Here is a 25,994-nt window from a genome sequence, read left to right as displayed (position 1 = left end):
ACCCTCCGCAACCAAAAGAACCAATTCCGGAAATCGAGACTTGGCGAATGGCAAGGGTGACTTTTGGAACGATTGCAAGTCCGTTCTTGCTAGCCGCTACGCTTCAGCACCACTTCGAAGCTATGGAGAACGCCTACCCAGGCGCGGCACGGACTTTAAAAAAATCGCGGTACGTTGGCGATTTGTTGCCTGCAGTGGCCCGCGAGGAAGAGGCGAAGTGATTGTATGCCGAAGCGAACGAAATATTCATGCTGGCATTCATGAGACTCCACAAGTGGAGCTCAAATAGTGCAGCTCTAACAGGAATGTTTCGACGACGGGAAAAAAGCTTGGAAGAAGCAGCGAACGTGCTGAAAGTGCTGGGAATGACTTGGAAGCCCAAGGAGGACTGCCTGACCTTTTTGCAGATCTACTGGTCTAGTTCGCAAAACGTGCAGGAGACACAAAATGTTTCGTTCTCCAGACGACAGCGAGATTATACAACCCTGTCTGACTCCTGTCTCCATTTGTCGTGATGGCCAAAATCCTCTTTCAGGAGATAGGGAAACGCAACCTTCGATGAGATGACGTACTGCCAGAACACCTACTGAAGGAATGGATCGCTTGTTGCGATGAGCCTGCGAACCTGAAAGGAATCAGCGTGCCGGGGTATTACGCCGTGGGACTTCTGGGAAATAAGACCCATCGAGCGCTGCACTTTTCCGCAGATGCCAGCACGGTGGCCTACGGAGCTGTCGTCTACCTATAAACTACCGACGACACTGGAGCCACAACGATGACACTGCTTCCGCCAAAAGGCCGAGTGGCGTCGCTGAAAGCGGTCACCTTGCCCTGGCTTGAGCTGATTGCCGGCTTGATAGCCGCGAAGCTGTATAAGTACGTCAAAACGTGCCTCGAGATCGAACTGAACGAGGCTCACTTTTGGACCCATTCATCGATTACCCTGCATTGGATAACGGGAGACGCGAGCAGATGTAAATTGTTCATCCGAAACCGCGTGCAAGAAATCCAAGGCCATTCTCTGTGCGCGACATAGCATCACTGCCCTTGGAAGGACATTCCTGCCGATTTGATGACACCATGTTTGAGGGCATCGAAACTGTTGTCATCGGATCATTGGTAGAGAGAGCCGGAATGGCTCTCATTCCCGGCGACAGACTGGCCGAAAGAAAAACACGCTGAGCTCCCCCAAGACCACCTTGAGGAGCGGCAACAACGGGCGGATGTGTTAGGGATTGCCACGGACCCATCTGCGGAACTGCTCGACATTTCCAGATTCAGCTCGGCGCCCAAAGTCAGCCAAACGACCGCTCGAATTTTCCGCTTCCTCCACAACTTCAGGTCCACGGAAAAAAGATCGGGACCCTTGACCGCGACGGAGATCCAAGAAGCGGGAACACACTGGCTGATAAAGGCGCAGCAGTGGGCGTTTTCGGCAGACCTGAGATTTGTGACCGAAGCAACCAAGTCTCCACGTGATTCTCCCCTCTGAGACTTCATCGCCTTCATCGACGACGAAGGAGTGCTTCCGATCAAGAGCCACTTCTACTCGGCAAACGTGACTTACGACGAGCGAAGCCCCACCGTCTTGCCCGAACAGCACAGACATTCAACGTTGCTCACGATCGACGCCCACCGACAGCTCTGTAGCCAGGAGTGAGAGACACCGTCATCCAGCTTCGTGAGAGATACTGGATTCTGCGAGGCAGAGAACTCGTGAAGAAGGTGGTGCGTGTCTGTGTGACCTGTCAGCGTTTCAGTGCTACATCGGCGTGCGCGCCAACTGCCGGAGGTTCAGACAACCCGAGCAGATCCGTTCGAAGTGATCGGCACTGACTTTGCGGGCCCACTTTATGTTACAGACAATGGTGTCACGCGTAAGGCCTATATAGTGCTATTCATCTGTGGGGTTACCTGAGCTGTGCATTTAGAACTGGTACACGACATGACGTCATGTCACGTCATGACGTCATGACGTGCATGACATGACATGACGAGCATTTTGTTAGCTTTCCGCAGATTTGTGTCCCGGAGAGGGCTGTGTCGCGTCGTGTACTCGGACAATGCCTTGACATTCAAGCGGGCCACCGAAAAACTGTTTGAACTGTGGAACGTGTCGCGACATCCAGACGTGATCGAATACTTTTCTAGTGCAGGGATAGAGTGCAAATTTATTGTCGAGCGGGCACCATGATTGGGAGGCTTTTACTAAAAGCTGGTGCGTTCAGTGAAACGGGCAGTGAAGAAAGTGATCGGGAGGGAAGGTTTGGGTTGGCACGAAGTGGCCACCGTTTTGACAGAAGTAGAGGCGGTGATCAATTCCTCTCCCCTCACGTATGTATACAGTGACATGGGAGAGGGCACCCCCCTGACACCGGCCAGCTTTCTCAATGGGAGGCGGCTAACAACAGTGCCGGCGGAAGTCACGCTGCAGCTTACTTCGACGCTCGAGGCACTTCGCGTGCTCTGGGGGCAGCGAATGTGCCTGTTGAACCAATTCTTGGTATCATGGGGAGCCGAGTACATACGAGAGCTAAAATGCGCCTATGCTACCGACAGGAAGGAGTCGCCACCCCCCAGAGAAGGACAGCTGGTGTTCATTAAGGAACTGGTACAACGCTTGCTATGGAAGCTTGGAAGGATCAAAAGGGTTTTTGAGGGACGGGATGGTAAAGTGCGCTCGTACACAGTGCCACGCGCTCGTAAGAGTTTCACGCGGCGTAATGTTAACGCGCCCAATACAGCTCATCTACCCGCTAGAGATGGAATGTGCTTGAGCCCATTCGGTGGGGAGTGTGTTATGAAGGATTCAGTCTGAGAACGCGAAGAAGAAAAAAAACCGCAGAAACGGGAGAATGCACGAAACAAAGCGGGCGCCGCCGCGGGGCTGTCAACTGGGACCGTCGGCGGGGTCCGCACGCACAACATATGTTCTTGTTTCACCAGGGAACGTAGCCCACTCTCCCTCGAAATGACGTACCACGGTGGCAGGGAGCGGGGGGCAGTTGGTTCGTTGAAAGCATGTAAGACGGAACGCTGTAACCTTCTGTGCTTCTACATAAAGAAATCCTGGTGTTTTCCTTTGCACTCGAACGAGTAGTGGTGTTTCTTGAACGACGACAGCGACCGAAAGGATCGACACATCTTCGCTACTACATATGTGTTCATACGTGTGTAAATGCGCGGGTGTGCCAAACAAAACGCCGTTTCAAGTAAAACCCCTCTTATTTTGTGTCAAGTTATAGAACAGCCCGTTAAAGGAGTGTACAGAAAGGGCACACAGACAGGATGCTATCAGCTGATTTTATATTCACTGAATGAGTAATAAATAGGAACAGTTAAGAGACACGTGCTGTCATTTTTCAGGAAAGAAAGGAACAACTAAAACACTAAAAATGTACAATCAGTTCTATATACAGTAATCTGCAATGCTAACACATTCAGATTACTGTATCTTATATATTACTGCAGTCACAAGCAGATACTCTACATTATAGAATTGATTGTACATTTTAGTGCATTTATTGTTATTTTCTTTTCTAAAGGAGGATATCACGTGTCTCTTATCTTTTCCTATTTGTTGCCCGCTCAGTGACAACAAACTCAGTTGTTAGTCACCGCCCTGTCCGTGTGCCCTTTCTGTAGTTTCGTTTCCCCCCCTGCTTTATAACTCAGTTATTTATTAACTGGCGCGACTTCAATCCATGTTGCAGTCTTATTTGTGTCTCGCCACGGGAAACCAAACTTTGGTATGCAGTTGTGCAGCACAGCTGATCGTAAGAGAGAAAAGGGAGGCCATATACTTGATTTTGCTGCACTGTGGAGCTTCCAGGGAACGACAGTCCTCGACCCCCTTCATCGATCGGATTCAATAAACGGCATGCGTTTCATTTGCTTCCAGCCTCGGCAACGGGGCTTGGTAAGCGCAGAAGTGCCGAGAGGAAATGACTGTGATAGCGGGAATTTGAATGCGGGATTGTCTACGGCTTTGTTGTACATGCTGTGTCGTACGTTTGCAAGTACTTGCGTCGGTCACCAGCGCATGGGTCCTGTTTCCCTGCAAGGAAACCCGGTCGGCATGAAGGGACCTGGAAAGCGTTACCGCTCGCATCACTGTCTTCAATTCGGCGGCGGGGTAAGGGATATCAAAAATTTAAGGTGCGTAGAGCGACGACAATGCTTCTCGCTTAACTGCAAGCGAAGACAATTTCAGAAAAGGATTTTATCTTTTGCCAGTCACGCCAGCGGTAAGCTCTATATTTTTATGGCGTTCCCACGTCTTCAGGTTCCTATTCAAGCTAAAATCAGTTCGCAAGACCCAAGTTTAGTGTTCTACCTTGTCCCGAACTGCGCACGCAGAGAATGCAGAGGTGTCTGTAGCAAATGCTGGGGCTGCAGGTTCCGTGTGCGCCCGAATGAATCCTTTTGCATGGGTGGAACATCGCTTGTACCGATCCCCTCATTGATCTAAAGCCGAACAGGAAGGAAACGACATATGGACCTCCGTGAATTACAAGCATAACGTATGTTAGAGATATTTTAATACACTACTGATATGCGTAATTAAGGGGGCCACGTGTTCATAATTCCCAAGAAGTTCATAGAACAGTAGTGCCTGACATTTTCCACCTTCTACTGATTGTCCGAAAAACCGCAAAAACAATTAGTGTCGAGATACATATTCAGTCTTGGTGTTATTTATTAGTTATTATATCATTTTCTTTTTATTCGTGGCTTTGCGGCGGCGGAGAAGCATTGCCGCTCCGGTCCTGCAGCTTTCCGTACCTTTCTGCACACTGCATGCCTGCTCGGGCATTCGCGAGTGCGCCGTGACAGACCTTCAGTGAGTTCCCGAGGGGTCTCACTGCTCTCCAGCCTATCGGTACGGATCACGTGGGGAAGGAAGATCTAATTGAATACCCTCGTGGCGGATGCTATAGCATTGTGTGCATTCGGCAATTATGGCCGAAGCCACTGGCCTGCACTTACCCTCACACCCGGAAAACGCTTTTTAATTGTAGTTTTCTCAAGTGTGTGCTGTAAGACTGATCACATATCAGTTTTAACAGCACCTGGAGGCCACTTGAGTGAAATATCATTGACTACACGCCCGGACAAACCCGTCAACCAAACCAAAACGGACTCAACCCCGGAAATATTCGCCTGTGTTTGCGTCCCCAAAACAGTCAGAACAGCCTGTATTCCCGTGAGCCGTGAAAATCTTCAGTTCACCGAGAACCACTGTCAACCAAGGGAGCTCGGGTGAGCGAACTCTCCCGCTCAGAACGAGACTTTTTTCGTGAGCTGGCCGAAACCTGCTAAAGTAGTACCCCAGTCTCTCAACGCAAAGTCATCCCGTGGAAATTCAAAACAGTGCACGGAATTTAGGTGACTCCACCTCGAAACCTATTCATGTAGGTCGAAAAAATTCCACCAAACACTTAGGCAACTGCTCTTTTGGCCCTGCTTGTAGTATTGCAAATAGAATGAACAAAACCATTAAACCACGTTAGAACTTGGCCCGCGTATGTAGGCAGTCATTTTGTAAGGACAGCAGCCCAGTTGTCAGAGACAAAAAAAACCGAATGCACCAAATTTAGCGGGTTTTGACAAAAACGTTTCAAAACGTGATATAAATTCCCGGGACCATAAACAGTAGCCAAAGCAATGTTAAAACCAAGGTTTTCAACAAAAAAAACGCCAATTTTGGCTGTAAACCTGTAACCTGCTAACGATCTGTACTGGGCCGAGTAAGAACGATGAACGATGACACAAACGAACGAAAAACGCAAGGAAAACAACTGTCAAGCAGGGAAAAAACTTTACAAAAAGAAAAGCGAAGGCATAATGAGCGAAGAACCTTCAGACCCTTCCTTGGACACTCCATAGGTTGCTAAAGAAGTGCTTCTTTCCGAGACAGACAATGGAGAAAAACTGGAACAGGTGCAGGGATACAGAGAAAGAACACTTCCCTTCACTAACGCAAACTCAACAGAGTTCTCCGTCTATTTGCCAATTTCTACGGGCACTATGCTGACTTGAGAAGGGGTCCACTATTTGTTCAGTACAGTATGCTTAAGGCTGACCAAATTTATTATATGAACCTTTTACAAGTTATACACACAGAAAATCTCCATAACAAACATAACGACAATAGCATTAGGTGTGCCAAAATACATACACCGAAATTGCGAACAAAAGACGGAAGGCAGTCTTTCGTGTTTCAAAGCAACAACATAATCAACAAAGTTGTAGACTACATTGATTCTTTGAATCTTTTAGATGTGCCAAAATACATACACCGAAATTGCGAACACACAACGGCAGGCAGTCTTTCCTGTTTCGAAGCACCAACATAATCAACAAAGTTGGAGACTACATTGATTTCAAATGAAGTAGAAGCATATTTAAAACACAGGCGAAAAAATGCCTCTTAAATCACAATATTTGCTGCAATGGCTAGAACTGTGGATGTTGTTTAGACTTCTTTAATGAGCAGGGTTTGTAGTTGTGTCTATTTTTAAAACTCAAACATAGTCCTACTACGATTGTTCACTTGTACTTTGTTTTACTTTACTCTTTTGTACTCTAATGTACTTTACTGTACCTTTCCCACGTTGTTCTTTAATGCTTTGTGCTCTACAAGCTGCTTGTATTTTTATAACCGAAACATTAGAATTCCCAGCTTGTTTGATTTGCTCCTTGATTGTACAATACCAAAGGGGGCTGGGTCGTCTGTCAGGCCTTGTAGCCTTTAGTCTCAGCCTGCCTCCTCGTACTTCTGAGGAAATAAACTCTTTGAATCTTTGAATTTATATTTTAGAATATTGCTTCTGTTCATTTATTCTTGATAGCTGCAAACCTGCCATAACCTGAGCTGGTGCGGGTGTTGTGCCTCACTTTGTTTCTTAGGGGGGAGGAGAGAATACCGAAAAGGATTGAAATTTGGTGCCTAAAATATCCAGCGGAAATGGCTGCAGCGTCATACTCAGGCTCCAGAAGGCGACACAGCACAAACTCACCTGAACAAGGGAGGTGGACCAGGAGAGTTACGCTAAGTCACTTGTAAGCTCAACAGACCCATAAAAATACTGTGTACACCTACCAAAACTATGTATAACTCCGCAATGCAATAAATCGTGCAAGACCTACTGCACACAATTTCACTACATCTAAGGAGAAAAACAAACGCTAAAGTGGGTGTCGTGTAGGGTGATTTCCAGCACAGTAAGTGTCGATCCAATAAATTGTCCGGCCAAGTGGCACAATGACTGAACCTAATGCAAACCAGACCCCAAACCCCTCCCCGAAAACCTAAACAATACAATATTGCAAAAATAATTTAGGGACGATTGCACCCACGCGGTGATCATAGGCGGACACAAAGTTGAGTTTTAGTATCGTTGTGGTTTCGTGGTTGGTGTCGGCGGCATGGCATTTCAATGGCCTTTTGTTGAGCAAGGCCAGAGTGAACTCGTCATTTTTGAATGATGAGTTTACTGAGAGCGCCACTTATCGTCTATAGCAGATGCTTCGCACGCCGAGCCTCTCGAAGCGTGACCTCCTCACCAGCCGCGCGAACTATACGCGGCCGGGCCACGTGAGACGGTCAATGATCATCTGCAGCAGCCTCGACATTCAAGTCGCGCGTTTTATACGCTATACAGCGTGTAACCGAGTTGGCACTGCCGCGACGAAACTAGGACTAACGAAGGGGAAAATGCTATGACATGTCTTTCTCGTTCCGAGCAAGTGCTCCCACGATGTGGTGAACGTTGGCGTTTTTTTTTTGTGTGTCCAGTGTTAGCCTATCCCCTTTAGTTGTTATGGTTAACTTGACGAAAGTGCGCTCGAGTCACCCGTGCACGAGCGCTGGGAAATTTCTTGGCATTTATAGAACTTGGAACACCATACACAAACGATTTGCTAAACAACCTCTCTGTTCAAAATAAAATAGTTTCCCTGGAACCCTCCCTTCAACAAAGATCAACCCGGAATCGCCTGTGCCGTTGTTCACTAGAACAGTTCCCAGCAAACCACTAACATCTCTGCGACGTCCCAAAAAGATCCGAAAGTCTAGGTCCCAGCAGTATCTCTATTAGACATCCGTACAACGTGCAATATTTTAATGAAAATCTTTGGATGTTGAGATAACGTCGCTGGTACCTTAATGTCGGACGTTCTTTCAACTTTGCTAAAGACGTACTCTCGATGTTGCTGCTGCTTCATTTGGGGACGGTATTTAGACATATTTTGCTGACGTTGTTCAGATGTAGCTGGTATGTCCGTTTTTTACTTCGAACATGTCTATCGCAGTTACATTTATTTTAGCTATATCTGCTATACTTTATTTTCAAACTCTCCGCAGGCGTACTATATTGAAGTTACCGAGGGGTTTTGTATCTTTTTTGTAAGGGTTTTGTACCCAGGGGTTTTGTGCAAGTATTGTAACCCACCACTATTGCTTTGAACTTTTGACCTTCAAAACAGTAGCCCAATACCGAACCTCACGGGAAGAGGCAAGGACTTAGTGCAGGATTCATTTACAAGCGACGTTGCCAACGAGCCTTGTAAGATTTTCTTGGTGGGGGGGGGGGGGGTTCATTGCCGTCAAATCTTAACAAAATAAAATAGGATGATGACCAAAGACACAATTCGCACAATTTTACTTGCTACTTGATTTAACCTTGATGTTACGTACCGAATGCAGCTTCAGGAATTCAAAGTGTGAGCAAAGGAAATTTCGGGGCTGCCTTGACACTGAGGTTACCGTTAAACGTCCCTTGTACGTTAAACGGCAAGGTACTCTGCCTTTTTTTGCCTTGAAAAGAAAAGTCGATGACACCCTCATTGCAAAAAAAAAAAACTAAAAAAATCCGTGAGGTTTTGCCAAGATTGGAACCATAGACTTTCAAGACACAACACCAGCACCTAAGGTCCAATCCACTCGACCACGCCGGAAAACAATGCGTGGACCCAAGAATTTGGTACCCTAACAGAGGCTGCAAGCGAATATTGTCGGGGGTGATTCGTTTTGTCGTATTTGACAAATTTCGGCAGTGCTAACGCTTGTTTCTTCCGCATCGATCTTGTAGGCGAGGTCTATTATGCTAATACTGGAAGTGATGTAACCAAAGCTCCCTTATTTAAGCCAAGAAAAGCTATCGCGCTTCATCGTTCCCTCTATGCAAGCTACGGTAGCCGCGAATGAAATTGAATGCACCGCTAGATTTCCGGCGTTGATAAACTTTGTTCATTACGCACCAAACTTGCAGACAAGCCCATCATGCTAACACTACAAGCGATGTAACCAGAGCTCCCGTATTTAACTCGCTAAAAGCTCTCCCAAACCCCCGATCTCCCCGATGAAAGCCAAGCTAGCCACGGATGAATGCGCACTTTCGAACAAAAATAGCTTGTTATTTGCCTCAAGGCACCAAATTACCGAACGTGTTAAAAAAATGATTGTTTTCTACGAACGTAATGACCCCAAACCCGGAAATGGACATAGAATCCGGACAATGTCGCCTCCTTTCGGATGCTTCTTGGCGCTGCGTCAACGCTGATATCTGGCGAGAGCATAGACATTGACATAGCTACATAGGAGCAGTGGGAGAGTGAACTTTCCAGCTCGGACCTAAGTAAGCAGCTTTAGCTTGCTGAAAGGGCGAAGACGGCAGACCGCACCAACGGAGTCCTGGGCTTAGGACCCGCCCACTTCGAAGCTCGATCTACCTGTTCAAGAAAGTTTTCTCCTCCTCCTCCTCCTCCCGCGTCAGCTCACGTCGCCGTGCATTTTACCGACGCCGTCAACGCGGAGCGATATCGACGCGCGAAAGCGCGGAATATACGCTGCAAGTGGTTGCGGCATCAGAACAAACCGTAAAATTACGGCGGCCACAACACCACGGCAGCTGTATTTCCACCGCAGACCCTGAAATTGCCTTAAATGCCGTAATCTAGATTGTCGGTACAATTACTGGTTTCTTTAAAAAATACCCACGCTCAAGCTTTTCTTGTATATAATTGGCAACTAATATCTGTATTTGCCAATAACTTGGGCATATATTTCGCAACGCGTTTTATCAAGGTGGGTGCCTTTCAGGAACAAGTTTTTCCCTCGGACGAACACGAGACAGGAAGTCGCTGCGCAGCGAGTCCGATCGTCTGTTTTTAACTGCACTCCGTATCGATACGCGTGCTACAGGCCGGTGACGGGTGTGCACGCCTTCAACTTTCGTTGCTTTCATTATTTCGGTGATTTGACTACCATGGATTTATCTACCGGACGAAGAAATACTCCCAAGTAGTGAAGGTAAGTGAGTACTAGTGAACCTTGTTTTCTTGTCATATGCATTTAACGTAGCAGAGTTGCTCTCGAACTTCGGTACGCGTAAGCGGTTAGCCCTAACGATTTGAGGGACTCGCTTTGTGCGTTGCGGAGATTTGTCGGTAGACCTTTGTACCTGGCTGCTGCGTTTGTGAAACAGAATCAATTCTCCCGCAATTTCTAGCCCTGTGTTTGGTGAAGTGTTTGTGTTCTGTCCTGTTTTGCTAGGCGATTGTTTTGATATGAAATGAAATAATAGAAGTTGGAGAGTGCGAATATAAGTCCCTGTGCGAATATAGGCGTGTTTGCGTTACACGCACACCGTGTACTTTTAGCGTGATATTGGTTTTTGTTTCGTTTCTGCAGATGCCGGTTTTTTCGTCATAATATTTTTCGGTTAAAAAACGTGCACAATAAATTGAATGATTGCCATGCGTGTAGCATTAAAACAAAATAATAAATCGAGTGAATTCCGAGAGGAGAGCATTAGATTAAAATGCCATCTGGATGCTTTTTTCGCGTTTCGATTGAGTGTTCAATCTTTTCGAACGCTGAGTTTGGTGGTGAAATGTTGGAATGAACAACGTGTATGCAACCCGAATTTTTTTGTAACGTCAGAACTACACGCATGTCGCTGGTTGTGCTTCGTACTCTTACTGCAGCATCGCAAACGTAAATTAACCTTTCAGAACCTAGTAAAAATATTCAAAAATGGCTGTTAAATTTCTGTGACTTATGGAATTTTCAGCCTAATGAATTTTGTGTGTGACACACCTTCGGGATCAGAGTAACACAGCATTTGGGATTTCGCAGGTTTAAGGCAGAGTATGATTCTGGTTTCTGGCCTGTCGTTTCCTAATAACTTACATGTTGCAGGCTGCTGACTGGTGCCACTTAGACTATGTGTGAATGTCATGGGGCTGTAAAAATGTCTTGCACTACTTTGATGCTTCCTGCTGTACAACGTATACTTCAACTAAAATATAGGCTTAGCAGGACGAGCGAACAGGACAACATGACTAGTTTTTCACTGATGTGCTTTATGAAGGTTTAGTTATGCATATATACCAACTAGCCCACCTCGCCTTTCTGCTGCAGGAAGTATACGTCTATGGCAGTGACGCTGTCCGGGTTTGTGCATGTTTCCGTTTGCCACATTTTCTGGACATGGCTTCATCCGTGTATATATTGTCACATCAATCCACCAAGCGGTTAGGATAGACACAGAAAAATATTTTGCAAGTTCAGATGGGTCCTGTAGCTGTGCTAAAATGTCCTCAGAGTCCAAAAAATGTCCAAATTCACGAAATATTGTTCTTATATATAGTGGTACCTAACATTAGCTGTCATAGTCATTGTTAAGGTTGCCTTAGTAGTGCCAGTGCTGACACCAAATTATATCCACTCCACTCTCTTCCTGTCCTTTATTGTTACACCCATCTTCTAGCGTTCTATTGCCTGCTAAGTCGTCCTTAATTTAAGTTACACCCTTTTAGTTACCGTGGAAGTTTCTGCCCCGTAGGCTAGTACCGGTAGGATGCAGCTGTCATACACTGTCTTTTTCAGGGACAATGGTAGGCGGCCATTCTGTATTATACCAGCCTCAAAAAGCTGTATTAACAACACAGGTTTTCCTGTACCCATGCCTAGATTGATGAACTGGCTTGCAAGAGAGGTGCTACTGCAACAGTCTGCACAAGGCGCCTGCTCAAGCTACTGTTGACGGTCAACTTGGCGCGGGACTTCTCCTGGTTTAGGAAACAGGAAACACGCTTTTTTCCACCTGCGAGTGGCATCCTGCATTGTGTGTAACTAGATATTTTCGTGTAGTTACAGACATCAAATTCTTCAACCAGACAATGTATAGGGCCCAGATTTTTATTGTCAGTCACATCCTGCGCAAATAACAGCTTTTTCGACAACCTGCGGCCTCGTAGTTGTAATTGCTACAAGCGGTATTAAATTTTTTTCAGTCTTTGGACCATGAAAATATTACTCACTTTCCAACCAATCCGGTCTGCAACTATTTTGGCAGTTTCTGGCACCAAAACGAAGAACGCATACTGTTTAATAATTCCCTACCATAACTGATGATGGAGGCTGCACCATTGAACCACCATTGAATCATTTCCGTGCTTCCATGCGTTTTTATTTTGTGTTATTGTTCTTTGAGCGTATCACTTGGTGTCACGTAGTCATGTAAATCTGTCTTCTTGTAAGTAATATTCAATCATTTTCGTGTTCCCCGTTTTCTCGTTTGTTCCCAAATCATATCACTTTGTGTGAAATATTGAAATAGTGTAACTTATTGTTTTCCTAACCAGAATTCAATAAGTTGTTTCTAAAGTTCTTTGTTGTTTTGTTGTTGTCCTGCCATTCACATCACGTAAATTTCTACTGCTCTTGTAACCGCCTACAGTCATTTCTTTATACACACATTTTCTATAGATTATAACCATTTCCCTAGATGTTGGTTTGTTTAAGGTAGCCTAAATTTGTATGGCACTCACAGCTACCACTCAACACCACTTCTGTGTTTCCTAGGTGCTTTTATTTTATTGTTCCTCAAACTTTTCGCTACATGTGAACTATTTAGTTTCGTAAATTTGCTGTGTTTTGTAACCACCATTCAATCATTTCTTTGTTTTCACACTTTCCTTGCGTTGCTTTTCACCCAATTATTTTTATGTGCGATATTTCAAGTTGCATAGCTATCTTGTACTTGTACCCTGGGTTTACATGTTTGCTTTTCTTTCTATTTTGTGTCAACCGTTCTCCTGTGTGTGACTTATTTATAGTCATAAATATTTGTACTATTCTTGTAATTGTACAATGTGTACCCTGTGGGCCAGGGCAGATAGGAATGAAAATTAAAGTGGTTGTGTTGCGAAAGCATATTACATAATTTGGAAGTCAATATAAACTGTTTTGCCTGAACTCTTGTGTTTTATGTGTACTTTGAAAGCGTTCTTACTACCTAGCTGCAGGTACTTACAGATAGGATGGGAGACTGTGATTTTAAATAGTTTAATTTTTGAATTGTTTCTGTGATAGTTTATTTGCATAAGGCCTGTACAGCCGTGCTGTATGGTACAATTCGATGACGCTACTGTGGTTGCCTTAGTGTCCAGGGTGCTTGTGCTGATCAGGACTGGTTTGCTGTTACTTACTGCCTCTTGTTTTCGACGCGACATTTCTTGTTTAGAGTTGTGCTTCGTGTGCTTCTGCGAGAGTGTGTGGTTAGCTTGGCACTTCACTAATGAGACTTCATGCAGTATGCAGCACTTCAAAAGTGGAAACACATTAATCTAGAAACCAGTTGACAAGTAACAGCAAACAGTGCTGAATAGTAGGCATGTATTTGAAGTATAAATGCCCACAACACGTAGGCAACCTTGGAAAGGAGGCTGGCTAAACTTCCAAATAATGTATAAAGAATGTAAATTTCAGGCATACAGGTTCATATCAACAATATCATACTAACGGACAGAAGTCATGAATATAACAAATTAATGCTTGTGCCAAAGACAGAAAACCAATGTAGAACAGACATCTATATACGTCTTGCATGCGTACCACTACAATATCCATAAGACGTACCACTAAGGTAACATCCCGTAAACAGCTTATAAAAGTACCATGAGACGTCTATTGGACGTGATCCTTCGTGTGATTTGGATGGGTTTTTTGCGGTTGTAGCAACGTTGTATATATGTAACTCCGACCCCAACGGTACGTCTCCTGGACATCTGCAATGTCGGTTGCTGACGTCTCCGGGATATCTGCTCGACGTAACGTGGTTTGCTGGGTTGCGTGTGCGCAGTTTACAGTTAGAGTAACTTTGTTGATAAGTTTAATGTATACCTACCTTCGTAGGTATGAATTGGAACCGAGACAGCATTTATTAAACATTTCGGCCCGAGACCTCATTCTCATGAGCCAAAGCAGCTATTTTTTAAGCGGCGGAGGTTAACAACGAAGACGCTGTGATTCAAAGTGTACTTTACCATGGGCGGCCGCGCAATCTTGAGGTCAGACACTGGTAACACCTGTCGGTTGGCTATGGTTCCGGGAAAAGCTTGGGGCTTGGCGGTGCTTTTTGTTTTCTTTTCCATTTTTTTGTGTTCTCCCTCTTAAAAAAGAAAAAAGTAGCAAGATCAATATCTGCTTCAGCAAAGCTGTGCTACGTTTCATACCAATTAAAAAAGAAACAAACGGGTAATCACAAAATGGAGTGTTTAGATAAAGCTTATCAGGCGATTATGTTAAAACCCATAAACACAGTAATAAAAGTGGTAAAAAAGTAGCAGATGAAGACGAAATAATCACGGCAATGAGAGCAATGTTTATTGTCCAAGACAACGAGGGAAATAGTCCGGCCAAGAGTAGGCAACCGTGCAACGAATAAATTCCGGCGGGCCCTTAGTTCTGCTTACGTGCTTTGAAGGGGAAATCCTGGTGATGCTAATTGATGACAAGTAATTGCGACATCGTATTTGCATCTCTTTCTTAGCTGTCACTTTTTTGTGTCTTGGCTTGAATGACTTCAATTGGTTTCTTTCCGGCTACAAGGTGCACGGATTCCTTCACTCACGTTTCTTTGTCATAGAGCGCGAATTACGTCGGCAAGTAGACTGGCACATGCCACTGCATCCCAATAATCTGGGTTGTGCGCGGTTTTTGTGTGCCTTCTCTACCCACGTACCATGACGTTCAGGTGTCACGCAGGATGCACTAATACAATATTTTGTTTTAAATCCATAGTTTTGTGAATTTTTGTGTAGCGGGCGCATTTCCCTCAATGTTCCCGATCTCTCACCAATCACTCAAGTGTGTGTGCCACAAAGAAAAGAGGAATAGGTGGTGGTGGTAACACGCATTTCTTTTATGTAGAAGGGATACAGAGACGCCATGTTATGGTTTAGCGAATTTTGGTATCTAGGGGAACTGGATTAGGTAAAGGGAGGTGCGGAAAAAGTATGATACATCCAATGGTACATCATATTGGGTATGAAATTAAAGGAAATGGTGAAGGCCAGAGTTCTCGACGAAGTTTCGTAGGACGGCGAGCAGGCCCCGCTCTTCGCTCTGAAAACGGCAACTTTTGTTATGCGTTGGCTAAGGGCGGATTTTTCCGCAAATATCTAACGTCCGCAGAAAGTGTGTATAATTTTTTTCTACCAACCACCTGACTGGTTCCCTCATTTGAACGCTTTTGTGTGTTCGCCTGAATTTCCACGTATTTATGCTTGCTCTAATGTAGATGTATTTTCTTGTCTGCTTGATCATGTAGCGTCCTCGTACTGTCGTTGCGTTTCAGTGAAGTCTTTTCAGTGTTTCACTGAAGTGAATAAAAAAGACAGCGCATGTGGTAGAGGCATGGTGTTTTTTTTTATATACCCCGCTTTAAATATCATCGGCTCACAGATTTGTTAGTTTACTTATTTACTTTTTACTGCGGAGGCCATTCTCTTGACCGCACAACTACAAGAAAAACTCAGAAAGGGGGACTTAATACCATAACATTAAAACAACCCTTTGGGCACAGGCAGAGTAGTAATCATAGCAATTAAAATTCACAGACATATACAAGCTTAAACGGTGAGGAAAAATGTGAGGAAACGTCCAGGCGTAATAATGAACGGATCACTCACCAGCCCACCATCGTAGCACGTTCGAGGGAGCGCTTCGAGTTATCGGTGAGCAAAAGCACTGCAGTGAGTACCAAGTGACGGCACTAAGCGGAACGCAGACGTACAATAGACCACAACGCTACTGCATACCAGGACACTACACACTTCTAACTGAGCTGGAGACCAGAAGAGAAATATCGTACCCATCTGGAGCAGTATGCCCGTATCACTGGTAACGATTCAGTGCTCGTCTAATCAATCATGCAATGAAAGACGTCTGTTATTGCTATTTAATGCCGGGAACGATGCATTGGGTTTGTTTGCTTACGTTTTGTTTTTACTGCCCGGCCGCGCCCCGCTGTATTATCGGTGTCCCCCCAAGGGAAGCGCGTGTTTCGTTTTTTATTTTTATGCCGCACGGGTTATCTCATTATGACACGGAGAGTGTTTCACCCTAACGTCATTACCCTAGAATAATGTTCTTTGATCTACAATGTTCTGGATGTAAATGGACGGTTAGAGAAACACTCGCGCCACATGATAAAACCCTGCAGAGTAGACGACGAGGTATTCGACTCGCCGACGCTCGATTGCGCACGTCACTTTGTGGACTGCTGCTTCGCCGCCTGTGTATTCTATGAGTTGTTGGGGGAGCACAAGTTCGCTCAAATGAACTTGTTTTCCGTGAAAACAACGGCGTCATCTTTGGCTTCGTGACAATATGTAATTGGCTAGTTGTCTTGAAATTTGGACGCCATCCAATGTCTCAGGGAAGCACTTCCGCGCCATTTTGGAAGTAGGAGCGAAATTTTGCTCACATATGTTGTGAGGGGTTACTGTGAATTACGAATGATCAGAGGAATACGAAAAACGTTTTTTTTTCAGTAATGAACCTTGTAATTATTTTGTGCAGAGAAGGCCTGAGTAAATAATCAATATATTTGTAATCCATAGCAATAATTCAGTGTCGGTATTTTTGTCGTTCTTCTCTGCTTCCATGTCATGCGTCCCTGCCTCATCACTTCGAGCGCACGACACGTTTACACTGATTACGGTGAACATCTAGTGGCCGCACTTTTAGCGACTATGTCAGCCAGCTCATTTCCCCACACTTCTGAATGTCCTGGGACGTGACCAAGATGAAGCGACACAGCGCTTGAAAGAGAATAAATGGAATAAATGTAAAATTTCAGTTGATGTATGAATAATAAACGACTGAAGGGGTTATCAAAGGCCGTAAGAATAGAGGAAGTGTACGGATAGAGACATTAACTGGAGAAAATGATAAGATGGAATGAAGGAGCTGCATTAGCTTCATCGGTGTCACGGCTTACGCATAAAATGAAGGGGTCACGTTACAACACCATGTCGCCACACTGCAACCACCGATGGTGGTCAGACATGCTGACGAAGGCCGCCCCAGCTGAATTAGGCGCCACCAGTGAAAGCACGGAGACGAGGCTTATGAATTTTGCTGTCGGCGCTTGCGGCTGCTATCCGCGCAAATCAAGGTTCGATAGATTTTACCTGGTTCACAATAGTGTCAATGTGAAGGTCCACGTCCTAAGATTTGTATTTAAGAGAGTGAATCGTGATGGATCCCCGATTTCCAAAGAGAAGGAACATGCGGACCTGGACATCGAGGTGGATGTCTAGCCTTATTGTTCTGGCGCCGTCCACCAAAGCGACGGGTGTGGCCTTACACACCACAAGAATTGCTATTGGAGCGCTGTCTGTATTGCAATAGACACAAAAGTTTCCATACCACGTCAGGCTTGCTCGCCGATGGGGCGCAATACAGGCAAAATATACTTCACAAGCATCGCAGCAGTGTCCTAAAAAATAGCATCTTTGCGTCACTTCTCCCCCCTCCACTTGGAAGCCTCACGACAATAAAGGGAATTTTCAGCACGGCAACATGCTCAAAATCAACGCGACGAAGGAGTGCAGTCCGTCATTGGTAGCCGTGTTCTACTTGCTCGTTATTTTTATTTCTGATACTAGTCTCTGTTAGCGTCATTCACCGATGAATATTTTACTGTATTATTCGTGGCATGTAGTGCAAAATGCCACCATACATGGCTTATGTATTTCGGAAATTTACTTTTCGAAGACATTTCCTTCACCGTTATGTAGAAAACGACATCGTCAGTTGGCACGGCCCTGCCGCTGATGAAGTTTTGTTTGTGACGCCTTTTTCCCCTTTTGCAAGAGTGTTAACTTGCCCCGCTCTCATTATTGCAGAGGCTAACAGTTCAAACAATGGGTCAGTGTCTTAGTTCCTGTACTTGCTGCGATTGCCTGTCGTCTCTCATTGTATAAAAACACGACAAAGAACAATACCCAGTTCTCGGTAACATTCTGAAAATGCCTATATATAGTCAAGGCCCCACTCAAAAATTTAAAACTGTACACGTAGAGCTCAACCGAAAAAACTGCTAGGTTTTTATCTATCTAGGCAGATCAGGCGAACTTAAATAATTCCTTCCTGAACAAGTCCGCAAATCACGAAGAACAAAGTATACTCTAAAGATCTTTTCAATGTGTTTTATCACAATAATTTATACAGTAAAACGCGAATGCCTACTTCGGATTCGTTGGAGCTGCCGTTATAATAGTCTTACCAATTCAGTCGTATAGTCTGTCAGATACCAGCAATAACGTCTTTAGAATCCCAGGCGGCACCAAGACCCCGAAGTGTAGCAGAAAGCTTATCATAATCTTGGGAGTTCCTAAATAAGAAAATAAGAAGATAATTTAAGAATTGCAGGAACTTCGCTTCAAGCAAGTATTGTTCAGTGCAACGAATTGGGATCCACAGGTATTAAGTATTAAGTGGCTATATGGCTGTGTTCCTTGTAGTGTGTTTTGAACGACGACTGTGTGAAGTTGCCCTGCAATAAATAGCTCATCCCCCCTTACAAATCTTGCCTACAGGTCGAGAAGAATCAACTTACCGACGTTGACTAGCTTTCTGCGCTAAAGTAACACGTTTTCGATGACACAAGTAAAAGATGGAAGAAAAGGCTTAGATTTTCTTCCAGGTGCTAACTAGTATTGTGCTGTGAATACAAACTAGCAACTGCCATGCCCTGTAGAAGTTGTGTGCTTAAAGATACCGTAAAACTGTACCTTTGCATTCTGAAATCTGAATTACAAGGCACCGAAGGCGGCGATTTCATCCAAGAAACGCTCGACGCGTCGTGACACGAAAAGAACAACAGAAGAGAGGCAAAGTCAGGACACCGATTTTGACTTCCCTGAGTTCCCGCCGCTACCACCGCAGCAGCTGAACAAGTTCCTCAAGCTCCAATTCCTCCCACCGCTCCTGCTGCCCCACGGCAGCACGCCTGGACACGCGCCAGCCAAGACCGCGTGAGCCGGCAGAGCGTGCAACCATCTACGAACTCTGGCTCATGAATACTCTTCCTCATTGACGCCGTACGGTCAGTTCTAGCACCTTGCACATCTTCGGTGACTCGTGCTATTCTTGCTTTACTTGACACCATTACCCCCTTCCCTCAAAACCTGCTGTAACTTCTACTGGGAGTGCTATGACGGTGCCGATTCAAACTCTTCAGAATCGGGTAACAGTGCTCCAGTGGAATGCCTGCGTACTATCATTTCGGTTGTCTTACTTTAGGCACCTCATCAGTAAGTACAGGTTCCTAGTCGTCGCCATTTCAGAATGCAGACTGCGTCTGGATGTCCGTCTTTCGGGATACTCTCTGTATCGGTCTTTGACGAGCTCAAAAAACAGCACGGTGCTCCTTGCAATACGTAATGACCGAAAGTTCCTAGCGAATAGGTGGAGCCGGATGACTCGAATGAGTGTGTCGCGGAAACGGTGAAGCACAATCAGGTGGCTTTCTCTATAATCACAGGGTACATTACACCTAAGGAAAAGTTCAAAGTTAAGCGCCTGCAAGAGCACTACACCGCGACCGCACTTGTTTACGGGGGATTTTAACGCGCACCATCCAGCTTGGGGCAGTGTTAAGACGACAGCAAGGGGAAATCGTCTGCTCGACTTGGCCAGCCAAGCAGTACTAGCAGTGCTCAACAGTGGTTGTCCCACGTTCTTTCGGGGCAGGGCTTCAAGCGTATTGGATGTGACTATGGTCCCCACTTTTCTGCTGCCTGTCTCATCCTGGTATCCAGACATTAAAACCTTCGGTAGCGGCAACATCCCAACGTACACCATAATTGATGAAGTTCGCGGCGGTACCACTAAGCGGCCACTGTCGATCGTAAACTGGACGATCTTCCGAGACATGCTGGAGGATAATGCTGACACATTGTCTACAAACGAAGAGCTCGCAGAAGCTATTGTCAGGGCCCAGACCCAGTAAACATGGCGGAGCTTGGTGCCAAAGGCGTGGGCACCAGTGAACGGAGATTATGAACGCCTTCGCACGATTCACAGGAGAGCAGAGCCCCGTGCGAGAAAAACTCTGTCACCAGATGACATTCGAGCTTCAAGGCATTGCCAGAAGCGCATTCAGAGACACTTGAATAAGTTCCCAAGACAGCGTCGGATAGAATATTGCTTCAGACTGGATTCCCGCAAACTGCTGACTCCCATTTGGCAAGTTTTCCGCAGTCTCAGAGCAACACCAAGTCAAGCTCATCCGTTCTCATCAATAGTTCTCCAGCGTAGCGTGAGTGAAGTGGACGTAGCTGATAAACTTCGCGCCAAGGTTACAGCTTCCCGGAGCTTTGCAGGGATTTCAGAGGACCCGCCGCGATAGCTCAGTGGCTAAGGTGTTGCGCTGCTGAGCACGAGGACGCGGGCTCGAATCCTCGCCGTGGCGGCCGCTTTTCTGATGGAGGTGAAAAGCGAAAACGGCCGTGTGTACGAGATTTCGGCGCACGTTAAAGATCCCCCGGTGGTCAAAATTATACCGGAGCCCTCCACTACGGAGCGCCTCATCGCCTGCGTTGGGTCGGTGCTTTACACCCTACCATCAATCATCACTGATTTCAGAGGTCATGAATGATTGGCTTTCCCCTACAAATGCCACACTCATGGATAAATTATTCACTGTGCACGAGCTAATCACAGCGTTAGCGTCCGTTAGCCTGGCTTCTTCGCCCGGAGCCGATGGCGTTACATACTCAGCTTTGCGACATCCCGGAGGTAACGCCCTCCGGCAACTACTTACCTTCTACAACAAGTCGTGGAGACAGGTCCCGTGGAGGAAAGCTGGAAAGTTGTCTCCTAGTAGCGGTCCTCAAACCAGGAAAACCGGCAACCGACATCAAATCTTACCGCCCTATGGCTGTACTAATCTGCAACCGGAAGTTAATGGAGCAAATAGTGCTGCAGTAACTCGTCTCGGATTTTAGAACCCTTTAGATCCCCTTAGATATGAGGGGTCAGAGAAGGAAGAAGTAGCATCGACAACGTCATTGCTTTGGTGAGGGATATTCATCGGCAAAAGGCTGCAAACAATATCACAGTAGCTGGCATCCTAGACACCAAGGCAGCTTTTGACAGCGTTTTTCGTGAAGCTATTCGAAGGCAAACGACGTTTTTAGGGCTACGCGGGCGGATGCACACTTGGATCTGTGATTACTTTCAGAATCGGTATGTCTATATGACCACCAATGAAGGCGACCCGAGACGGCATGAGATTACACAGGGCGTCCCTCAAGGCGGTGTTCGAAGTCCTGTCCTGTTTAGCATCTGCCTTATCTGTGTTACGAAAGCACTACCCCAAGGGGTCAACATATATCTCTATGCTGATGCCATTTGTGTCTGGGCTTCTGCAAAAACCGCACAAGCATACCATCCAAACTGCAGAAAGCTCTTCTTGCAATTCAAAAGTACTTTAGTACCTGCGGATTGCTAATCTCCCCCCAAAAGTGTGCCGCAGTTGCCTTTACGAGTCAGGATGTATCCCGCTATCCTCTGGTCATACATTTCAACGAAATACCGTATGTTCACAGTCATACATTTCTCAGAGGTAGATTAAATCTATCACTATCTTGGGCCCCCCATATCCGTCACCTTAAGGAACGTTTGCACTCATTTATGGCCATTTTCCGGATCCTGACCGGAAAAACGTGAGGCTGCTCAGAGCCTTCTCTATTGCTACGTTATAAGGCACTATTTTTTAGCCTGCTGCGGTACAGCATCTCAGCGCTGAATGGTTTGTATAAGACCAACTTCAGATTGCTAGAGTGTGCACAGGCTCAAGTTCTGCGCATCTGCCTCGGCCTTCCGAGGTGCACAACCACCAATGGAACTTTCTGCGAAAGAAAGTGCATGTCAGCTCAGACACTCCAAGCTCAAGAATTCCATCGCACCAGCCTCCGTGACGTAACCCGGTGCGCTGACCATCCTCTAGCACAGGTGCCTTCCCGTCATGTACGGAGCCGCCTACCGGCCAACTTCGAACGCCCAAGCAAGCCTGCCGTTCCGCCACGGAAAGCTGCACCACGGGATATATCCCTCACCATTCCAGGTATCTCTGCCTGAGCCAGCCTTGCGATACTTCATGCTAGATCACAACAGCTCACGTTATCCTGGCCACGTTCACGCGTATACAGACGGGTGCGTGAGGTCTGACTCGTCAGCTCTTGCAGTGTGGATTCCTTCGGTGGGCCTAACTTTGAAATAGAAACTCAGTCACAAGACGTCGTCCACCTTCATTGAGGTGACTGCTGTTAGGACGGGCTCCTTCACATCACCAATACTCCCGATCGGAAACGGGTGATCTTTACCGATTCGCGGCCTGCCCTTCAAGCACTGATGAAACCATCCCACCGCTGCAGCCAACGTGTGCGTGATCTACACGCATTGCACACACCTGGACTACAAGACGGGCACTGCATCTCGCTTCAATGGCTGCCAAGTCATTCCGATATCCAGGGGAACGTCGTCTTTGACGCAGCAGCGATAGAGGCGCACAATCTGCTTGTGGCTATCGGAATCCCGTATTCCAGACAAGATGGAAGTACGGCCTTGAACGCACTGGGACGGACACTGCAGTTGCAAGCTTGGCTGGACCCTCTTAGGATTAACCTTGCCTCTGCACGCGAGTGACCCTCAGTGCAATTCCCAGTTTCCGCGAGGCCTACAAAAGCAAACAGAAGATGTCCTTCACCGACTACGCCTGAACGTTGGCTTCAGTGGTAGCTTTGCTTTTAAAATAGGCTGGGCGGACTTGCCATTGTGCTCTGTGGGCTCTGTGAGGGAAGACATACGACGCGTCTTGTGTTACTGCCCGCAGCATAGAACTCGTCGCAAAGCAGCGAAAAGATTTCTTGTGCGACTGCTGCGCGGAAACTCTTTAGAGCTGCAGCACTTTCTTGGTCCGTGGCGAAATCACGCTGACGAGGGACAAAGGCTCTGTTAACTTTTTTGTCTGACTAGGGAATAATCGAGGTTCTTTAACGTTGGGATCCTCAGATTTTTTTCTTTTAGTGCTGTAAAGTTCTGCTACGTTCCGAACTAATGTTATTTTTTCTCCGTATTATTCATTGTTGTTGCATAGTTCTTTCTCTTTTTCTTGTCCTTTTACGCCTTGCTATGTTCACCCCCCCCCCTGAAGTAGCAAGCCCCGCCGTTTGTGGGGCTGATCTCTTCAGTGTCTAATAAAGCTTTCTCTCTCTCTCTCTCTCTCTCCTCTCTCTCTTTCTGTCTCCCTCTTGTGAGGAATACTTGCCTTGCAGACGCAGAGTATAGAGCACACAGCACAAGGACGAAGGCAGCAAACTGCGCGGCCCTAGCCTGTGCCTGTGATTTAGTCAGCTTGAATGGCATTGCCCTTACCTGAAATTGCTATTCCCCGTTTTGGTTTCTTCTTGCTGGCCTGCCTTCGTCAATTTCTGGTTGCCCGGGATGGCTTTTACCACAGGTTAAACGCGGCCTCTGAACTTGAACACATGAAGCTTGACTTAAAAAGAAGCTTCTTCTAAACCCCTTTATGTAAAAATTCCACACTTCCTCTTTTTCCGCGATGTCCACTTCCCTACATCGGGGAGCCTTTCAGAGCCGCTCCGCTGTACTACTTGTGTCGAAAAATTGAACCTGCCCAATATTTCTGACTTATATAATCCCTCCACAATACCACTATTGCAAGAGATCTGGGTGAACTGAGCATGGCTGTATTTTATTCCACCAGTTCTGAAACATATGGACTAGACTGCTAGACACTCCCCTGCGATGTCTAGGACTGCCATTTACTCTCCTTCTGCTCATGCTGATTCGGGAGCACAGAGATGGGGCCCTCGTGAGAGTCCGTTCCCTTGCGGGTACAAACCCGCCACTTGATGATGATGATGCTTAGTGGCTTCCCTTTTGTAACGGAGGAGCGTTGCACAGCGACCTTAGTCGTAACGCCACTACACAATCACCTCGCATTACTGTACGCACACAGCGCCATCTACTGGTTAGCTTCAAACACTCCTGCTATTCTTCTCAGCTACTGCGAGAAGAAATCCGCTGTGCGGCCTCTGAAACCTAATGGATCAAACCATGGCTCTTATCGTGAGCAGTCCATGTTCGTGTCAAGCGGTGCAGAAATATTTGCAAGGACCCATAATTTGTTTACGCTAAGCTGTTCTGTTGGCTCAATTCTGCGCATTTATTTCGCATAAATGGGTGGTATGGCAATTTTAAAGTCGGTTTATGGGCATGAAACAACCAATCAACACGTTTAATTAACGTTCTCCATCTTATCGTAAGACATGTACGTGTGCCGGTCTCGAAGGGGATATCTTGTGACCCTGCCCTGGGGCCACGCTATGGACTTATTCCATCCTAAACCTATACAGGCGATGTTTCTCTCTCTCTCTCTCTTTCTGCTCCTACCTCACTTTTTTTACTATTCAGTGTGTCCCTTTGCGTTTATCCGTTTTTGTGCTCTATAATTGAATTATCTTTATAAATCATCTACGTTCTTTTTGTTCAGCCATTTTAAGTAGGTACACGGCCTTTTTTCTATAAGGCAATCGCAACAGTCAGCCATTTAGGGCAGCGCATGTCCTAGTTCTCACAAAATATTAGGCGTCATGCCTAATAAATGTGTTATTCTACGGCCTCCAGTTAATTTATGGCCTATCGTCATCCTTGGGCCTTCAGATTGCCCAGGCTGCGGTATAGATCGAATAAATCGAGGTCACTGATGCATTCTCAGACTTCATATCGCTTTATAGTCGCTGAAGTACGCAATTGTGTGCATAAAACCGATGCCAAGAGCGGTGGCTTGCAATTACAAATTGTCTATTCATGCAGTCAACAAAATTTCATCATTTTTTCAATACCAGTTCTCTAACAAAATGACGTACAAGCGACAAGGAATATGGCCGCAGTTTCTAAGCAAACGTGCTCCAAACTGGACAACTCAGTACATGATTGATAACCTTGGGTTATATTTGTACCGGTAGACTGTAGGTTATTCCCCCCAAAACCTGCGTAGTCGCATCCCTGTGCTAGCACAGCGAACTATTGTGCTTCTGTGAACCCTATGTAACAAGATGGACACTTTCGTAGGCGTTGTGAGAAATTTTATATTTTAAGATGGCAAAGCATCAGCGTCGAACCATCAACCATACAAGGAGCTGCTTCATTCGATAGAAAATACTCCCCAACGCTAACGATGAAGGTACTCAATTTGTGTTTGACCGTACTTAGCCTCAACATTTTTGGTATGTATTGAACAATAGTTTCTAGATATTAATTCCCCGTACGTCCCATTTTACTAGAGACATGAATCAAAATAGAAAGCCATAGCCCCGAAAATAGCGCGTTTTATTCCGACATACAAAAGAGAATAGGCGTATTAATTTGCACAAAATTATTGGAGTTCAGTTTTTACCGCAAGAGTAATGAACAATCTCGAAAAAGAGCAGTAAGAGGAAAAAAAAACGTTTATTGCTCCCATTGAATAGAAAGAAAAGAGCCCGCGATGGTTGTCGATCATCCATGGTGGGTGGCGTCCTAGTGCGTTATTCCAAGGCCAGCTGCAGCTTGAATGGCCTTGATCACCAGGCCACGCTGCTTTCTTAGGACATCGCTTGTC

This window comes from Haemaphysalis longicornis, unplaced genomic scaffold, assembly GCF_048455015.1.
Source record: "Haemaphysalis longicornis isolate Haplotype H1 unplaced genomic scaffold, Haemaphysalis longicornis Haplotype H1 scaffold_7, whole genome shotgun sequence".
Classification (NCBI taxonomy): domain Eukaryota; kingdom Metazoa; phylum Arthropoda; class Arachnida; order Ixodida; family Ixodidae; genus Haemaphysalis; species Haemaphysalis longicornis.
This window is presented reverse-complemented; position numbering follows the sequence as displayed.